Genomic DNA, 17590 nt, shown 5'->3' with positions numbered 1-17590 from the left:
TGCCTGCAGGCTGATTAATCTGATTCTCTTAATGAGCCTCAGGCTGTAGAAACTCCTTAGCATAGGGCAAAAGCTTTTCCAACAGGATGGGGCAATTGCTCCCCACTCCAGGCAAAAGCAGCAAATTGTCTGCCTGGGAAAGATGTCCTCTGCATTATGAGGGAGTGACTTGGCACAGGAATCCAGATAGATGCCTTCTGATCTTTATCCCCAGAGCCCACAACCCTAGATTCTCCTCCACTCTGCCCTCCCTCTGCCGGAGCCCAAGGTGAGTGGCTGCACAGAAAACTTTGTGCCTTGGCCCTCTAAGAGGGTGCCTGCATTTCCAGCCGTCTCTCTCTGGCAGACACAAACCCTGCTGCTTTTCACAGCCAGATGTTATGCGGGCACCTTTCTTAGTTCTGGTGCTCTTGGCTGGGAAGCCCAGCCTGGGGTTTAGGCCCCAGAGTCCTCAGTGGGAACCCCCATAACTGAGCTGTCTGTCCAGACCTTCAGCTGCTGCCTGTGGGGGCCCAGCCAGCCCTCTGGCACCTCTGCACTTCCTACCAGTCTCTGCGCGGTCTCCGCTTTTCCTCCTTGGTTATGAGGGTGCTCTCCAGCTCGTCTTCAGTTGCAGTTGATTACTCAGGATGGTTTTTCTATATTTGAGTTGTAATTCCAGTTTGGTCCCTGGGGAGTGTCAGAGTAGTTTCCACTCAGTCCACTGGCATCTTTAATCTCTCCTCATTGGTTGATTCTTTTTCTGTTTTTTCTTTTTATCCTCACCTGAGGATACTTTTTCCATTGTTTTTTCAGAGAGAGTAGAAGGGAGGGGGAGAGAGAAACATCAATGGGAGAGAGACACATCCATCGATTGGTTGCCTCCCTCACTTGCCTGGACTGGGGCCAGGGATTGACCCTGCAACCAAGGTATGTGCCCTTGGCTGGAATCGAACCTGGCACCCTTCAGTCCACAGGCCAACACTCTAACCACTAAGCCAAACTGGCCAGGGATCATTGGCTGATTCTTGTATGTGCCCTAACTGGGAATCAAACCTGCAACAGTGGCTTATCCTTGGCATATTGGGACAAAGCTCTAACCAACTCAGCTACCTGGCCAGGGCTATTGTGACATTTTTGTAAACATACAGAAAAAGAAAAAAGAAAAATATAACCAACACACCTAGATTCAATATATGTTAACACTTTGCTACATTTGTTTAATTGATAAAAAGATTTTTTTTCTGAACCATTTCAAAGTGAATTACAGACAGTTTGATACATCTCACCTAAACACTTAGCAAACGTCTCCAAATCATGAGCACAATCTCTTACATAACCACAATACCACCCAATAATAATTTTCTAATATTTAGTGCTCATTCCATGTTCAAATTTCCCCAAAATGTCTTTGGCAGATGGTTTTTTTCCTGAACTATAATCTAATCAAGGATCATATATTACATTGGTTCTTGTATTTCTTCAGTATCTTATAATGTTCCCACCTCATGTTTTCCATGATTTTTTTTCTTTTTCTTTTTTTTTTTTAAGAAAAGCAGACTGAAAAAACAAATAAATAAATAAAAGGCTGTCTTCCATGACTTTTAACTTTTGTAATGACTAAGCCAGTAATCCTAAGAAGGTCCCATGTCCTGCCATTGGCTGATGCTTCCTCATGATGATGTTTAACCTGTTCCTCCGCCCCTGCATTTCCTGTAAACTGAACATTAGGTCAGAATCTTGATTAGATTTGGGTTAACATTTTTGGGAAGAATGCTTTGAAGTAAGATAGCTGCTGGCATTCTGGCATGTTAGGTTTAGAGAGCCTGAAGGTCATCAGGGGCTGATGTCATTTAGCAGTTGAACATATATGTGGTTGGAAGATGTGGAGGAAGAATCAGGTGAGAGAGAGTAACTGGAGGGTCATCATAGAAGAGATGAAACCTGAAGCCTTTAATTGGGGTGGGAGTGGTGATGAGATATCCCAGGAAATCTATGGAGGAGACTCCCCCCGGGGTTTTTCCAGAGGAGTTGGTGATAAGAAAGAACCAATGAGATTATCACCTGAGGCCAACAAAAACCCTGCCCTGCCCCTCCCTCCGAAAAAATCCTGGGCCCTTGCCTGGAGAGTCAATTGATGTGTCTAGAATTGAAAATAAGCCCCTCTTAGCAGGAGTTGCAAGGCCTTACATGATGGGGCATTCCCAAAATCAAAACTGGAAGCACAGGGCTAGGATAGCCAATGGCACAATGGAAGTGATTTCAGAAGGCTTAATTTGTCATATTAATGTGCTTAAGGCAAGGGATGAGACCAGAAAGGAGCAAGTGGGGTGGGGTGGGATGGGGTGGGGCTCAAAGTCAAGGAATCTCCATCCCTGGCCAGGGAGCCCTGGGGCAACCAAGGGATTTAGGACTATGTTGGGCCCTGGGTCTCCAGGCTGGGCAGCGGCAAAAGCTAAACCAATGTAAGAGAGAGGCCCCTGCTGCATTTTGCATCCCGAGCCTGCGGCAATGAGGGGTCAGAAACACCCTCAGAACACCCAGTCACACACTTCCCCTGTGCTGACACCAGATCCTTCTTCACTGTGGACTATGACACCTTGCCAGATATGGTCCTACCTGCAAGTCCAGGCTCATCATCTGTCCTGTTCCTCTCCCTCTCCAGCCTTCAGCCACTGGCCTCCTTGGGTTCCTAGATGCAGAAGACCTTGCTCTGTTCCTGCTAGCCCTCCAGAGTTCTGTGTACCAGCTGCCGGTGCTGCTGTTTGGGAGGCAGCACACTGTGAAGCTATGAACATAGACTCTGACCAAGAGGCCTGGTTTGAACCCCCAGCTCTGACACTAAATAGCTGTGTGACCTTAGGCAAGTTACAAAACCTCTCTCTGTTTGCATGTCCTTTTTGTAAAAGTGGGTTCTTGAGAGTTAATGTTGCCAAACTCAAGGGGTTCACTGCATGGGGTATTATTCTATTCAAGAATGAGACGTGGCTGCTGTTAGGCAGTTTTATTTACTTGCAGCAAGTAGAGGAGACGGGATTCACATCCAAAGCTCTGTTTTTGGGAAGGGAGGCTTAGCCATTACTTATGTACACTATTTGGTTAATGGCATGTTGATTTCTTCTTTGCAGTTGGCTACTTTTATCAGTTTTGGTTCCCTCAAGCTCATCTGGTTACGGCTGCTTCTGTAAAATACATTTTAACATTTAGCAAGAACAGCATTTAGTAAGAACCACACAGACCTTGAGACCCTTGTCATATCTAACATTAATATGAGCTTCAAAAAGTGCCTGGCACCTGGTGAGTCCTAGAATTGTTCTAGTCATGATTATTATTCTCATGAGGCTCAGAGAGTTCAGGATCTGCCTGAGCTCACAGAGCTGGTATGTGGCAGCCTTCTAAGATGTTTTTCCAGTACACCCCTGTTGCATTATAAATATCACCACCTAACTGCAGAGATTTTCTACGCTATAAATCCCATGATTTTGTATACTACTGTTTCTGTAGGTTAAATTCACCCTTATGAGACCAAGTGAAGGGATTTTGGAGCTGGAAAACTAAAAAGGCATAGGGGCCTATCCCTACTGACAAGCAGTTTACATTCTAGTAAAAGAGGAAGAAAAACTAGCCTTAACACGAGGCTGTGTGTGATGAGGATTGTGAGTTCCTAAAGGGTAGGCGATTCAATAACAATAAAAAATATAACCAAGGTTCCCTGGCCAGTGTGGCTCATTTGCTTGGGCTTTGACCTGTGCACCAAAAGGTTGCTGGCTCAATTCCAGGTCAGGGAACATTCTGGGGTTGCAGGCTCGATCCCTGGAGGGGGCCCTGTAGGAGGCAGCTGACCAACGTTTTGTTCACATCAGTGTTTTTCTCTCTCTCTTCCTTTACCTTCCTCTTGAAAAATTAATTAAAAAATCTTAAAATATGTGAATATATATGTATATATATAACCAATGTTTTTGGGAGCTCACCATGTACAAAAACACCTAGTACATATTTAACAGTCTCATTTTACAAATGAGGAACCTGAGGCTCAACAATGTTAAACACCTGTATAGGTCACATGATGAGTGGCTTGAACTTGGTTCTGTCTTCCTCACAATCACCACTTTGAACCAGTCCTGACAAAAGGGACTTGCCTGGGCACACCCGGGATGAGCTGCAGAAGCTGGCTAGAGAGAAGACAGGCATTTAGCAAAAGGACACAGGGTCATGGCAAGTCGGGTCTGCAGGAACTGAGCAGGGTTGCTGGAAGGCCCAGCCTCAGCCCAGGAGTTCCACAAGGGTCCCAGCTGTCCCGTAGGACAGCCCCACCACAGCTCCAGCTTCCACTTGGGCCACACTTGAGGCAGCATTTCTGGGAGAGCGCCTCTGATTGGCCGGTTGGGCCGGGTGGTGCCCCCAGACCAATAACCCCAGGTCAGGCGCTGGACCCTGCCATCTGCCCTACCAGTGATCCATGACCACAGGGCCATGCCCAGAAAAGGCCTCCAATACCTAGTCATGTCTGGGATGCCCCAAATCCAGCTAGCGACTCCACTGGCACGTAACTCCTATTTATCCCAATTCACCTCCAGCTCTGCCCCAGGGCTCTGAGAAAGAGCAGAGATAGGAGAGGCCTGGGCTGGCCCTCCTGGTGGGCTCTGGGTCCCACCCTAATGCTTCATCTGCCTTTTTTTGTTGTTGTTGTTTAAATTTTATTTATTGATTTTTTAGAGAGAGAGAGAAAGAGAGAAGGGGAGAGAGGGAGGAAAGGGGTGCGGGAGAGAAGGATTTGTTGTTGCGCTTATTCATTCATTCATTAGTTGTTCCTTATGTATGCCCCGACCAGGGGTCAAACGGGGCAACCTTGGCATATCAAGATGATGCTGTAGCCCACCCGGCGTGGCTTAGCCGTTGAGCATCCACCTAGGATCCAGGAGATGGCAGTTCCATTCAGGGCCAGGGCACATGCCTGGGTTGTGGGCTCCACCCCCAGTAGGGGGTGTACAGGAGGCAGCTGATCAATAAAGATATAAAAAAATAAAATAAAATAAAAAGATGATGCTGTAACCAACAGAGCTACTGGGCCAGGGATTCCTCTGTCTTTTGTGCACCTTTCTCCTCTTGCTTTTCTGGAGCTCCAGCCCTTCCTGTTGCTCCAAGCTGGCAGACCACAAATGGCGTAATCTCTCCTGCCTTTTAAGAGAAAAATCCCAATGCCCCTCCAGCCAGGCTCTGCTCCTCTCTCCCCTATACTGCTGTTGGGCTCCTCTCCTCTTCTCCTTTCTCACCCCAGGCAGTCTGGCTGGTCACTAACAGTCCCACTCATGGCCAAATCTGGTGGCATTTCAGAATCTTTGCTGTTCACTTCAGGCAACATTTGACTCTGTTGACCCTTGGAACTAAGAAGGTTTCCAGGGACTTCTACTCTTGCCTGGTTCTGTTCTCCTATCTCTTTTACAAGCCCTTCGCCATGCCCCATGTCACGGGCTTGCCTCCCCTTTCCTCTTTTTCCTGTCTGGCAAACAGGCTCACTTTGCTGGTCCTTTACCCAGTCTCCCTGAGGGACCAGTCTACTCTGTCACTGGCATCCCCTAAATGCCAGCAAAGCCTGAACCTCGATCTCTAGCCTAGATTTGTTCCAAGGCTCCAAACTCACTACCTGTATGTCTCAGGGGTGCCTAAGGCTCAAGGAAGGTCACTCATTCACTAAATATTTATTGAGTGCTCATTTAAAACATAAATGTATTTTTAATTATATCTTTCTATATAAAATAAGTATATAAATATTTCTTTATTGCTGTGTGCCAAAAGCTTGGGGTTACCGTGTCTCCTGTGACCAGCACAAGGTGAGTGCTTCCTTACTGTGTGCCGAGTCCGTGTCATGAGTGTCTGGCATAGTGTCTGGCACAGAGGAGGTGCTCAATCAGTATTAGTTGCCTCATCATTCAGCCGGACTTCTCTCTGCTTCGGGGAAGGGGACTGTCCCATCGTGCCACTCCCAATGCAAAAGCTGAGTAAGTGAGCCAGACTTAAGGGAACTATATTCCACAGCCAAGCCTGACTTGTCTGTCAGCCCAGCAGAGGCAGCACTGCCCAGTGCTGGAGGCAGGAGCCAGGACTACACTCTCATCCTAGGACAGGCCGCTACTGCAGCCAGGCTGGGAGATGCACGGATCAGGGCTCAGATTCTGGTTGGACGATCTTATGGTATTGGACTTCTCGGAGTCCTCCTTTCCACCTGGAAGTTGGGAATATGAATAGACTCCGTCTCGCAGAGATGATGCAAGAATTCTCCCTAGGGTTCTTGGAGGCACCTAGAAGGCCTTGGGCCTGCGCTATGGGTACTTGGCTGAAAGACTTGGCGGAAAACCAGGACTTTTGTGGTGAACTATCGCCACCGTGTGACTAGCTGGGGAATTACACAGGGGAGGTGGTCCAGCCTGGGAAGGGCTGGCTTCCTGGACACTCTGGCATTCTCTGAAGACTGAGAAAATGCTCCCCGCTGTCAGCGCTCTCTTCTGCCGTTCAGGCCCCCTTGGGCCTCCAAGGCCCGTGCTGGCATCTGTGGAGGGGAAAGTATCCCACCCCTGGGTTGAGGGCAGTTGTCGTGCCTTCTCTGACTCCAGAACTTTTGTGGGGTTTTTTTGGCGGCTCTCCAGGGTAGCTCTCAAGGCCCTTGGAGCTCAGGGCGACTTAGCTGCGGACCTACCCCAAGATGCTCCCTCTGCTTTCTCCTCCCTTCCCAGCCCTCCTGGAGCTCCCTTTGCCCTCCTCCTGATCCGGAAGCCTGAAGCGCATTCCCCAGTGAGCATGTAAAGTTCCCGGGACAGTCTTCATGTGAACAGCAATCATTTATTGAGCACCTACTGTGTGCCTGGTACTGTGCAAGGCCCTTATGGGCATTTATTCTGTATGCTCTTCAAAAACCCCATAGAACATGTTACTAGGATTGCTCCCATTTTGTAGAAGAGGACACTGAGGCAGAGGAAGATGACATGATCCATCTGAAGTCACACAGCCATCAAGTGACAGAGCCCTGCCTGTAACTGCTGGGCCACCTAGTATGGTGGGCGAGGCAGACAAATCCCATCTCTGTCACTCACTACCAACTTAACAACTTCGAACCTGAACATGCTGTCCTTTTCTAAATTGAGGTGGCCGCTCCCACTCCCACAAGGAGCAAGTGCTGGCTTCGAGGGGCAGGCAGTGATTGGGGACCTAACACCCCCTGGAAGAGAAGTGGGGAGGGTGTGGAGTACATTGGAGTAAGCTGAGGTCCCCTAGGGAGGCTAGAGCCCGGGCTCAGGGGCCCAAGTCCCCGTCATCTCTCACCTATGTAACCCATGCCTGTTCTCCCCACGCCCACCCCAGCCTCTTCAGGACCTTTCTCACTTGGCAGCCTCTTATGGGACTTTCCAAGCACACGTCTGATCATGTCCTTTGGTGCAGAAAATGTTGTTCGTCACTGGGAACTCGCCCTTCACAAGAGCCCATGAGCCGTGCGGGTCTGCTGCTGCAGCCCTGAAGTTCTATCAACCTCTCTGGTCTCTGGTCTCCTCCCATCTCCTTGAAGGCATCTTAGGCCTTTGCACATGCTGTTTTCACTGCCTGAAGCACTCCTCTCTTTGCCTAGGGAATTTGAGACTTGAAAGAGGAGCAGGAGTTTGGAAAACCAACAGGGAGTGCTCGCTTCGGCAGCACATACACTAAAATTGGAACAACACAGAGAAGATTAGCATGGCCCCTGAGCAAGGATGACACACAAATTCATGAAGCGTTCTACAGTTTTGCTAAGTGAAATAAGCCAGTCAGAGAAAGGTAAGTACCACATGATCTCACTCGTATGTGGAATCTAAGGAACAGAATAGATTGACAAACAAGATAGGGCCCCCAGGCATGAAAGCATGGAACAGACTGACAGATCTCAGAGGGAAGGTGGGAAGGAAGAGATTAACCAAAGAACTTATAAGCAAATGTGCACAGCTCATGGACCCGGGCAATGAACAGGCCGGGGCCTGGGAGGGGCCTGAGTGGAGGGCGGTAAAGAGGAGTCATACTCTCAACAATTAAAAAGAAGAAAGAAAGAAAAGAAAACCAACAGGGAGTGGGTGTGTTCCAAGAGGAGAGAGAGCAATCAGTGCAAAAGGATGGGGGAGGGGGGAAGGTGAAGGGAAGGATTGGAACTAAGGAGAACGAGGTGTGCCTAAGGCTAGGGCTAAATTCTAACGTGTGTTAAGGAGTTTGGACCCAATCCTGAGGGCTGTGGGAGGGTTTTGAGCAGGGGTAATTACAGTAGTTTTGCCCATCAACTATTCTGCTGGGTAGGGTGGAGAAGAGCTTATCAGCATCACTCTGAAAAATAGAGCACCCAGAACTGAACAGTCCTTCGGGAATGATCCGATCAGCACCAGCAGGGCAAGACATCTCTTCACAGGCTCCCCATCTGAAACCTCTGTGGGTACAGCCCAAGGTCCCCCACCCCCACTTCACACGTGACTCAAGTGGGATGCTGCACTCCTTGTGGCTGCCAGTAGGTGGCCCCATCACCCCAGTGTGTCCCCTCGGCTCAGCTTCCCTTGCGGGAGACCCTTCCCAGGGCGCATTTCTGCACAGGAATGAGAGAGGAAAGGAGAGGCGGAGGCCAAGGGATGGGGTTGGGGGTGGTTTGGATGCTAGGTATAAGGATGGGGAGTTAGGGTGGTGGGGTTGTCGGGATCAAGCAGAGCTCATTTGACTTAAATTTTCGCCACCATCTCCCCTGGCCACCTCCACGGACCATTCCTCTGGTCCCTGAAGCATTCGCGTGGACTCCACCTGGCCCCTTCTCGCCTGCAAGTTCTTGACCACCTTCCTCTCCTGCCTACCACCATTACTGTGAGTGCTGTCCCAGTTCCCAGCTCTGTCTCTAACCCGACACCGCAACAATCCTCTTGCCTGTCTCCCTACATCTGCACTAGCAGCCCCCACTCTCTGGTGTCTTGACACCCCTAGAAGATGAAATCCTGCAGCCTGTAAGGTTCACTGTGCTGTGGCTTCATCTGGCACCATGGTCTCCCTTATGCTGTACTGTATGTGCACTGTCCACGTGGCCAGATTGGAGTGTCTCAAATTCTCCCCACTCTTGCCTGCCTCCAGACCTTTGCAGAATCTGTTCCATCTGCCTGAAATGCTTTTCCTCCCACTCATCACAAGGCAAGCACTCCCCTCCTTCAACTCAAATATCACTTCCTCATGAAACCCTTTGCTGATCCAGGTCAGGGATCAGGCCCCACTGTAGACACAGCTGCAGCCAGCTGACCTTCAGAGCCTGTGTTTAATTCTAGTCAGCAGTTTCCTGGGCATTTATTCTTTTTTTAAAAATTTTTCATTTATTAATTTGGAAGGGAAAGAGAGAAACATCAATTTGTTGTTCCACTTATTTATGCATTCATTGGTTGGTTCTTTTTTTAAAATATGTCTTTATTGATTTCAGAGAGAGAGAGGGAGAGGGAGAGAGAGAAACATCAATGATGAGAGAGTCATTGATCCACTGCCTTCTGCACGCCTTCCACCCGGGATCAAAGCCGCAACCCAGGCATGTGCCTTGACCTGGAATTAAACCACGACCTCCTGGTTCATAGGTCGACGCTCAACCACTGAGCCATGCTGGCCAGGCTTATTGGTTGATTCTTATATGTGCTCAGCCCAGGGATTGAACCCACAACCTTGGCGTATTGGTATGATGCTCTAACCAACTGAGTTACCTGGGAAGGGCCTGTCTTCATCACAGGGTAAATCAGTGACTAGATGGCACCAGGCCAATAGTAGGTGCTCAATAAATATTTGTTTACTGTGCCTTCTGGCCCTCAACATTCACACACACACACACACACACACACACACACACACCCCTTATTCTCTCTGGTTAGCTCTTCCTTCTTCCTCAACATAGGCACCTGGGTCACCTCCTCCAGGAAGCATCACTGACCCCTCCCCTGGGCTCCTGCTGCTCCTGGACCTCATTCCTGTGTTTTGATTTTTAAAAAAATGTTTTTATTGATTTTTAGGGACACAAGAAGGGAGAGGGAGAGAGCGATAGAAACATTGATGAGAAGGGAACATCAACATTGATCTGCTGCCTCCTGCATGCCCCCCTGCTGGAGATAGAGCCAGCAACCTGGGCATGTGCCCTGACCCTCAATCAAATCAGCAACCTCCTGGTACACAGGTCGATGCTCAACTACTGAGCCACACTGGCCAGGCCTGTGTTTGTTTTTTAATTCCCTTTGGTCTTCATTCCCCACTCTATCATCCTACCTCCCAGACAATCTTGCTGACTGTCCTTGTAAGCTATGTTTTCTATCATCATTTCTTTTTTAAAATATGTTTTATTGATTTTAGAGAGAGAGAAACATCGAGGAAAGAGAAACATCAGTTGGCTATCTCCTGCATGCCCCCTACTGGGGACTGAGCCTGAAACCTGGGAATGTGTCTGACTTGGCATGGAACTGGCAACCTTTTGGTGCATGGGATGACTCTCAACCAACTGAGCCACACCAGCCAGGGCTGTCACCATTTCTTTCATGCAGTTGACTTTATGCTTTAGAGCTCATTCTATTTCTTACGCTTTCCACTCAACCCTTGGAGTCTGAGGTCCCTCCATGTAGCTATATGCTATTTGTCCAATGGCCCTCTACATGTTATCCATCCACCACTCAGTGGACTCCTGATTGCCTCCAACCCCTCCTCCAACTTTCCCCACCTGGTCATATGTGAGGATTTGGGGTATATATTCAGGGCAAAATTGCTAGATCATAGGGCATGTGTTTATATACAAAGCTCCCAGGCGGCTCCGGGATGGCTGTGCCCGCAGTCCAGGAAGGCCTCCCATAGCCCTGTGACTCCTGTCGTGTGTTCTCTAGCTTTCTAACTTTTGCCAGTCTGATAGGTGCAAAGTGAGAGCATCTCTCGCATTATTTTTGAATCTCCCCATGTGCTTGTTAACCTCTGGGTTTCCTTGTCGGTCAATCACCGCATCATATCCTCTCTGTATTGTTCGGAGGTGGCTGTCTCTTTCTTATGGATTTGCTGGCCTTCCTTAGATATTGGCCCTTGTGCCCACGCTGCCTTTGACACAGTGTGGGGGAGTGCTATTTACAAGCAGACACCCCAAGCCTGACGGTACTTCAAGGACAGTGACAGTCCTGAGCCCTCTCTGGGTTCTCAGCTTCCCATCAGGACTAGGCCCCAGGTCAGGAGATGAGAGGGGTTGACTGTCCCTCTGTGGACACTGCAGGGTTCATTAAATACACTGTCGTATGTTTGGAGGGCACCGTTCCAGTTCCTAAACGGTGTGGGGATCCTCTTTGAGATCAGCTTGCCAGCCTGGGATTTGAACTTTGAATTTGGGAAATTCACTCAACATACATTCATTCCATGAGCATCTGTGGAGCACATTCAAGGTACACTGTGGACAGGACAGCCCCCCGGCCTCTCAGAGCTTACCTTCCAGGGAGATGGCAGCCGGTAAAGAGTGAGCAAATAAGGTAATGACAGGAGAAAACAAACAAGGGGCTAAAATATGGAATAACAGAGAGGGGACTTTAGCCGGGGTGGTCAGGAGGGGCTACTCTGAGGAGGTGACCTTTGTTCTGACAGGCTCTAGGTATTTGCGCAATAAGCATCTTTGCTGTAAACATACATCTTTGCCACACACATTTTTGCTCTACAACTAATTGGCCATGAGGCAATCTTTCTGTAAAAGATAAAATAGTAAAAAGAGAGAGAGACATTAAAAAGGACATGATGAAATATGAAAAATTCATCACAAAATTGAAAAGACTTTATGGCAAAAAGTGAAAATACATCGTCGTTGAAGTCTCTCATTCACAGTGTTATATATTTTTTTCTCTGCTTGTCGATTTGTCTTCCTTCAGGAGGACTGTAGCACTTTTCCTTTTTTGCTACTTTTCCTTTTTTGTTTCGTCTTTTGTTAAGCAGAGTGTCAGTTTCCAACTAAAGAATCGATAATGAACACTCCCTGAAGACTGTAGTCACCTTTTGCAGTTGCATAGCTGGGTTGAGTGTTTAGGGTGGGAGGGATGACTCTGCTGACCTAAGGGTTTGTAAACTGGTATGTCATTAGTTTCGAGTAGAGTGTTCACTCCGGCTTGACCAGGAGCTTTGCAATCCTGCATTATTCTTAGTCCTTAATATTCACTATTTTAAGACCATCAGTTCTACTCATGGCTGTAAAGACCATTATGGGGGCTAAGATTTGTGTAATATAAAAATGGAAGTGGTGGCAAGAACTTCGTCCATGGAGAAGGAAACCAAACTGACAACAGCCTTCAAGACCTTGTCTGCCAAATGTGAACCAAACTGTCAACCAGTTGTTAAGGCCAGTTGGTTGTGGGGCTAAAATGCTTGTGGTGGAGCCCAGCTGGCGTGGCTCAGTGATTGAGTGTCGACCTATGAACAAGGATCACAGTTCCATTCCCGTTTAGCCCAGATTGCGGGCTCGATCCCCAGTAGGGGGTGTGCGGGACACAGCTGATCAATGGCTCTCTCATCATTGATGTTTCTATCTATCTCTCCCTCTCCTTGAAATCAATTAAAAAAATATTTAAAAATAAATAAAATGCTTGCGGTGAAAATGCTTGCAGCAAAGATGTTCACAGCAAACATATTTATGCTTATGGCAAAAATACAGGACACAGTTCTGACACCCAGCCAGAAGAACCAGGGGACTAGCATTCCAGGCAGGCAGGGACCTGCAAGTGCTAAGGCCCTGAGGTTTGCCTGAGCTCAGGGTGGTGGAAAAACAGGAAGGTCACTGGGGCTGGAGACTAGATGGAGGAGGGGTGTGCAGGGGGTTTTGGGAGTGAGCAGGGGTCAGCTCAGGCTTAGCTTCCAGTTTGGGTTGGTGTATGAAGCGGGCAGGAGGACAGTATGGCTGTGCAGAGGGTGCTTGGCCTCAGAGGTTCCAAAGCTAGCTCTGGGGCAACCTGAGATTTTGGGGCCAGGAAGCTTTGGAAGCTGGTGTGTATTCAGAGGGAATAATTTTCTTCTGTGGTATTTTTTTGGAAAAAGATTTTCAATTTTTGTATATAAGTAATGCATGTCAAAAGAAATAAAGGTCCCCTTCTTCTCTGACCCCAGCCACCTAGTTCTCCCCAGAAGCAACCATTGTGACCATCTGCCCAAGTGATTGCATCCCTACGTCCTTGGGCATAAATTTGACATGGGTGAGAGTGCACTATGCACACTGCTTGTACCTCAAAATTTCCCCTCAGTGGTATGAGTTGGAGATTCCCCCCACCAGTGCACCCAGAGCAGTCCCTTTGTGAAGGCTCTAGAGTTGTCCTGTCAATACACAGCTCTTTAAGTTAATATTTAAATTAATTACAATAATCAATTCCTCAGTTGCACAAGCCACATTTCAAGTGCTCTGTAACCACATGTGGCTAGTGGCTACTGTCTTGGACAGCAAGATATAGAACATTATTATCATTGGAGAAAGTTCTATTGGATAGTGCTGCTCTAGAAAATTCCAGGCCAAAAAGAAAAGAAAAGAGAGAATTCCAAGCCATCCATCATTTAGGCCTTCAAGGGGTGCTTGGGAGGGGACAAACACTCAGCTCTGTTGGTAAAGCCCTCAGCACATGCAGTGGGTCCTCCAGCAATAATAATAATCTCTGTTCCCCCCCAGAATCTGAGAGCTACCCCTCTTTGAAGGTTCTAGAGTTGTTGTACAATATGGGTCTTTTTTTTTTTTTTTTTTTTTTAATATATCTTTATTGATTTCAGAGAGAGGAACGGAGAGGGAGAGTTGAAACATCAATGATGAGAGAGTCGTCACTGATTGGCTGCCTCCTGCACACCCCCAACCGGGGATAAGAGCCCACAACCTGGGCATGTGCCCCAACAAGGAATCGAACCTCCATCTCCTGGATCCTAGGTCCACGCTCAACCGCTGATCCACGCCCGGCCAGGCCCAATATGGGTCTTGATGTTTCAGCCCTGCCAGCCAACTCTCTGTTGCTGGGACCTGATTTCAGCTGTGGAAGGAAAGGGAGCCTCATCATCTCCCTTACCAGGTCACTCAGTCATTTGACAAGCTTTAGTGTGGCCCCCTCTGTACTCGCTGGGCCTGCATTCTTAGAGATGGAGCCTAAGAGATCCCAAGAGTCCCCTGCCCTCGGTGGGACAGGGAGACATAACTGGGTCCTTCCAGTCATGCATGGAGGTGGAATGCCTGCGCTGTGCCTCCAGGTCAGACTGGCCTTCCTGGAGGGGCACTAATTGAGCTGAGACCTGAAGGGTACAGGTGTGGCCTGGAGAGCTGTAAGGAGCCCACAGTCATACCCTAAGGGTCAGCTGGTGAGATCAGTAGGGCCCGGTCGGGCTGGGCCCAAAGTGCCAGCACAAGACCTTGCACCTGGCACTGGGGGGCCGGAAGGGGCTGGCGCTGTGGAATGTGAGTAGCCACCGATTTGGAGAGGATATTGGGGGAAGGCTGGGTGAGTTCAGCTGTTGGTGATTTCACGCCTCCTCCTCAGTCACTTCTTGGGGACAGGCCCCAGCCGTGGAGCCCAGGTGCCAAGGAAGGTCAGATTTCTGCAGCAAGAGAATAAAAAGAGATTTCCTCCGGAGGGGAGCCCTCTCCCCCAGAGAGAGCTGCAGCTGCCTCCCTCTGGGATTAGGCTAAATCCTACAGCAGGTGGAGGGGAGGGAGGTGTCTCCCATCCCAATTTGAGTCTTGAGTGTGGGAAGGGGCAGGCAGTGTGGCTGAGTGTGCACACCTGAGTGTGTCTGAACCTGGGAATGGGTCTCCTTCGTCCCTTTATTCAACACTTTACTGCCCCTCAGTTCTGCCAGATGCAGCCTGGGTGGGAGTTTAGGGAACAAGGACAGTAGCCATTAAACTGGATCAAGGGCTATGAAGCTGGGGGAGGGGGAGCATGCAGGAAGACTCAGAAAATGGGGACAGTTGGCCTTGGGAAGCTGAGAGAGTGGGCGCTGGGGGGTTGCTTTTCACTGGAAACCTCTTATGCCATTGGAGTTTTTGTTGAGTTGTTTCAACCTTGAACATGTAACACCTCTTTAAAAATCCTGGTTCCTGAAGTGTGGCCCCCAGACCAGCAGCTTTACTCCCTGGGAACATGTTAGAAATGCAAGTTTCCAGGCTCCGCCTCAGACCTACCCCATAGGAGATTCTAGGGTGGGAGCCAGTAGTCCAGGGCCTCCAGGTAAATGTGGAAATATGCTGAGGTTTCAGGACTGATTGAAAATCCATCCTAGCAGTGCTGGCTTTCTGGTGCTCTCTTTGCAGGAAGGAGACTGAGAGCATCCCCTTCTACAATGCTGAGCGCCTCTGAATAGGGGTCTCAGCCTGAAGGGAGACCCAACCTGGCAGGGACCTGGGGAAGGCCACCCCAAGAAATGAGGTTTGAATGACATATGAAAGGTGAGGAGGGCTTGGCCAGGCGAGGGGAGAGAAGTGTTCCCCAGGAAGGAACAGCCCGTGTGAGGGCCTTTAGGTGGCAGGAACCAAAGGCCATGGGCTGGAGCCCAAAATGCTGGGCTTCCTGAATGTCCATTCACCCCTGTGTGTGGACACTCCATGAACAGACGTCCCCGCTTCTGCAAACCCAGAGCCTCCCCTGGTCCTTGGAAAGGCTGGGCTACTGGGACTGTGGGAATGAGCTCTGCAGTGGGACAGGGCACCTGGTCACAGGCACTGACTCTCCCACTTGCTCTTGTGTGACCTCGGCCTGGTCACTTACTCCTTCTGAGTCTCAGTTGTCCTTATCTGGGCAACAGGACAAGGATGCCTTTCTGTCACGGCTGCCTTGAGGAGGGAGTAGGATCCTGGCAGCCTGGCCTTGGGGCCATTCTCTGCTAATCCCAGTTGTTGACAGAGCACTTAAAACCACTCTCCAGGCGTGGCAGCATTCCTGTTTCAGGCTCAGAGGGTAACTTCGGTCATAGCAGCCCCTGTCCTGTGCTGTGGACCACCTGACCCTTGCTCCCAGCAGCCTCCTGTCCCTGGGCTCTGGCTCCCAGATCCCAGTGGCTGTCTATCTGTTGCCCTCACCAGAATCTTGACTGATAAATTCAGTCAGCAAGTGGCAGAGTCTGGAGGTGACCAATGCTTTTTCTACAGGCTCCTATGGCTGGTGTCACAGGCTAGGCCACTCAGGACCCAGGCTCCAGCTGCTGCTCTGCTGCCCAGAGCAGGCTTGGGGAGGGGAGGTGGGGCAGCCCAGCTTGCACGGGAATTAGCAGCATCTGTCTCCCTCTTACATGCGACACCAAGAATGTGGAAGGGCCCCAGCAAGCGTGTGCCTGCCAGGGAGGTGGGCAGGGAGGGGGCACAGAGTTGGCAGCTGAGCCCCTCCTGACCCCTGGGACCTACCAGGCAGCACCTGCCCCTGTCACTCTGAGTGACCTGGCTCAGGTCTCCCATGTGCACAGGACCCACTGGGAACCTGGGGTGGGGTGGGGTGTCAACTCACCTCCTTCTTTGGAGCACCATCCTTGTGACCCTGGACTGTGACATCCCTGTTTCTCTACCATCAACTGGGAAGCATAATCTTTATCTGGTGAGGCTGTGGTAAGGGAAAGCGGTGGGTGGCTGAGCTTGACAAGGCAGTGGGTTCACGGTGGGGAAGTGGGAAATGGGGACTCTCCCCCCTTGCCCCCTAGTCTTTACACGCTATTCCAACCGACTCTTTCCTTCCCCAGGGGGCTCTCTTGTGATTGGCTGGGTTGAAGGACATAGTCACTGACCAGTGACAGTCAGGGGAAGACTTCAGTTTGGAGGCGGGGCTCAGTCAGAAAGTTTAGGGGCTCCAAGAAGCCAGTTTGGGTTTTCAAATGAAGGAGGTGCATAAGCCAAGAATTGCTTTAGGAAGCTGCCACTGGAGCCACTTGTAGGGGAATCTGAGTGAAGGGGACCTTGGGCTGCAAAGGGGACCTCAGGCTGCTGCAAAGCCCAAGCACTAGTTCTCAGTGAAACACTCAGTATAACCCGTGTGAACTCTGCCTGGCGTCTTCCCCCAAGCGTGTGCTTAACCAAGCCTCTTCTAGTCTTAAACCTGAGCCCAGAGATGCACGCGGGGCACTCATATTGGTGAAGCAAGTGACCACTGGAGAAGTGACAGCACTGGCCTGGGAGCACTGGGAGTGTCAGGCTTTGAATCTTCTGGCTTCAAGTCTGCTGTTTTTCTACCTCCTTCAGGAATGGGGCTCCTGAGGGAAAGGAGGTGGTCAGGGATGACTCTCTGGTTTCTGGCCTGTGCCTTCTGAGATGGGGGGCCCTGGGGAAGATGCATTTTTGCGGGGGAGATGAGTAGTTCAATTTGGAACATGGTGAGTCAGGGAGGCATGGTTGGGGAATGAGGAGATCCAGAGTAGGAAAGAAACATGGCCGCGAGGTGCTGCTCAGTCTTCCAGGGTGGCCCAGCCCCAAATTCTTATATCCAATCTCTCTGACCCTTTATGTATTTCCAGCTGTCACCCCACCGGAAGCCATGGGAACCAGTCCATGTGGTCTCCACAAGGGTCTGTCCTGGTTGGACAGTCCTGTGCCAGGACAGGGCAGGAGAGAAAGCCAGGCACTGGGTCAGGCACCCCCACCCCA

At 49.8% G+C, this 17590-nt stretch overlaps 1 non-coding gene across 1 annotated transcript; it reads left to right on the top strand.

Annotated features, from left to right (window-relative positions):
• Positions 1 to 7646: 7646 nt before the first annotated feature.
• On the top strand, positions 7647 to 7753 carry LOC148093233 (U6 spliceosomal RNA). The gene has a single exon (XR_015714462.1). It is a non-coding gene; the product is annotated as a U6 spliceosomal RNA (small nuclear RNA).
• Positions 7754 to 17590: the final 9837 nt, after the last annotated feature.

This window comes from Miniopterus natalensis, chromosome 4 (genome assembly GCF_054644295.1).
Source record: "Miniopterus natalensis isolate mMinNat1 chromosome 4, mMinNat1.hap1, whole genome shotgun sequence".
NCBI classification, from domain to species: domain Eukaryota; kingdom Metazoa; phylum Chordata; class Mammalia; order Chiroptera; family Miniopteridae; genus Miniopterus; species Miniopterus natalensis.
This window is presented reverse-complemented; position numbering and strand designations above follow the sequence as displayed.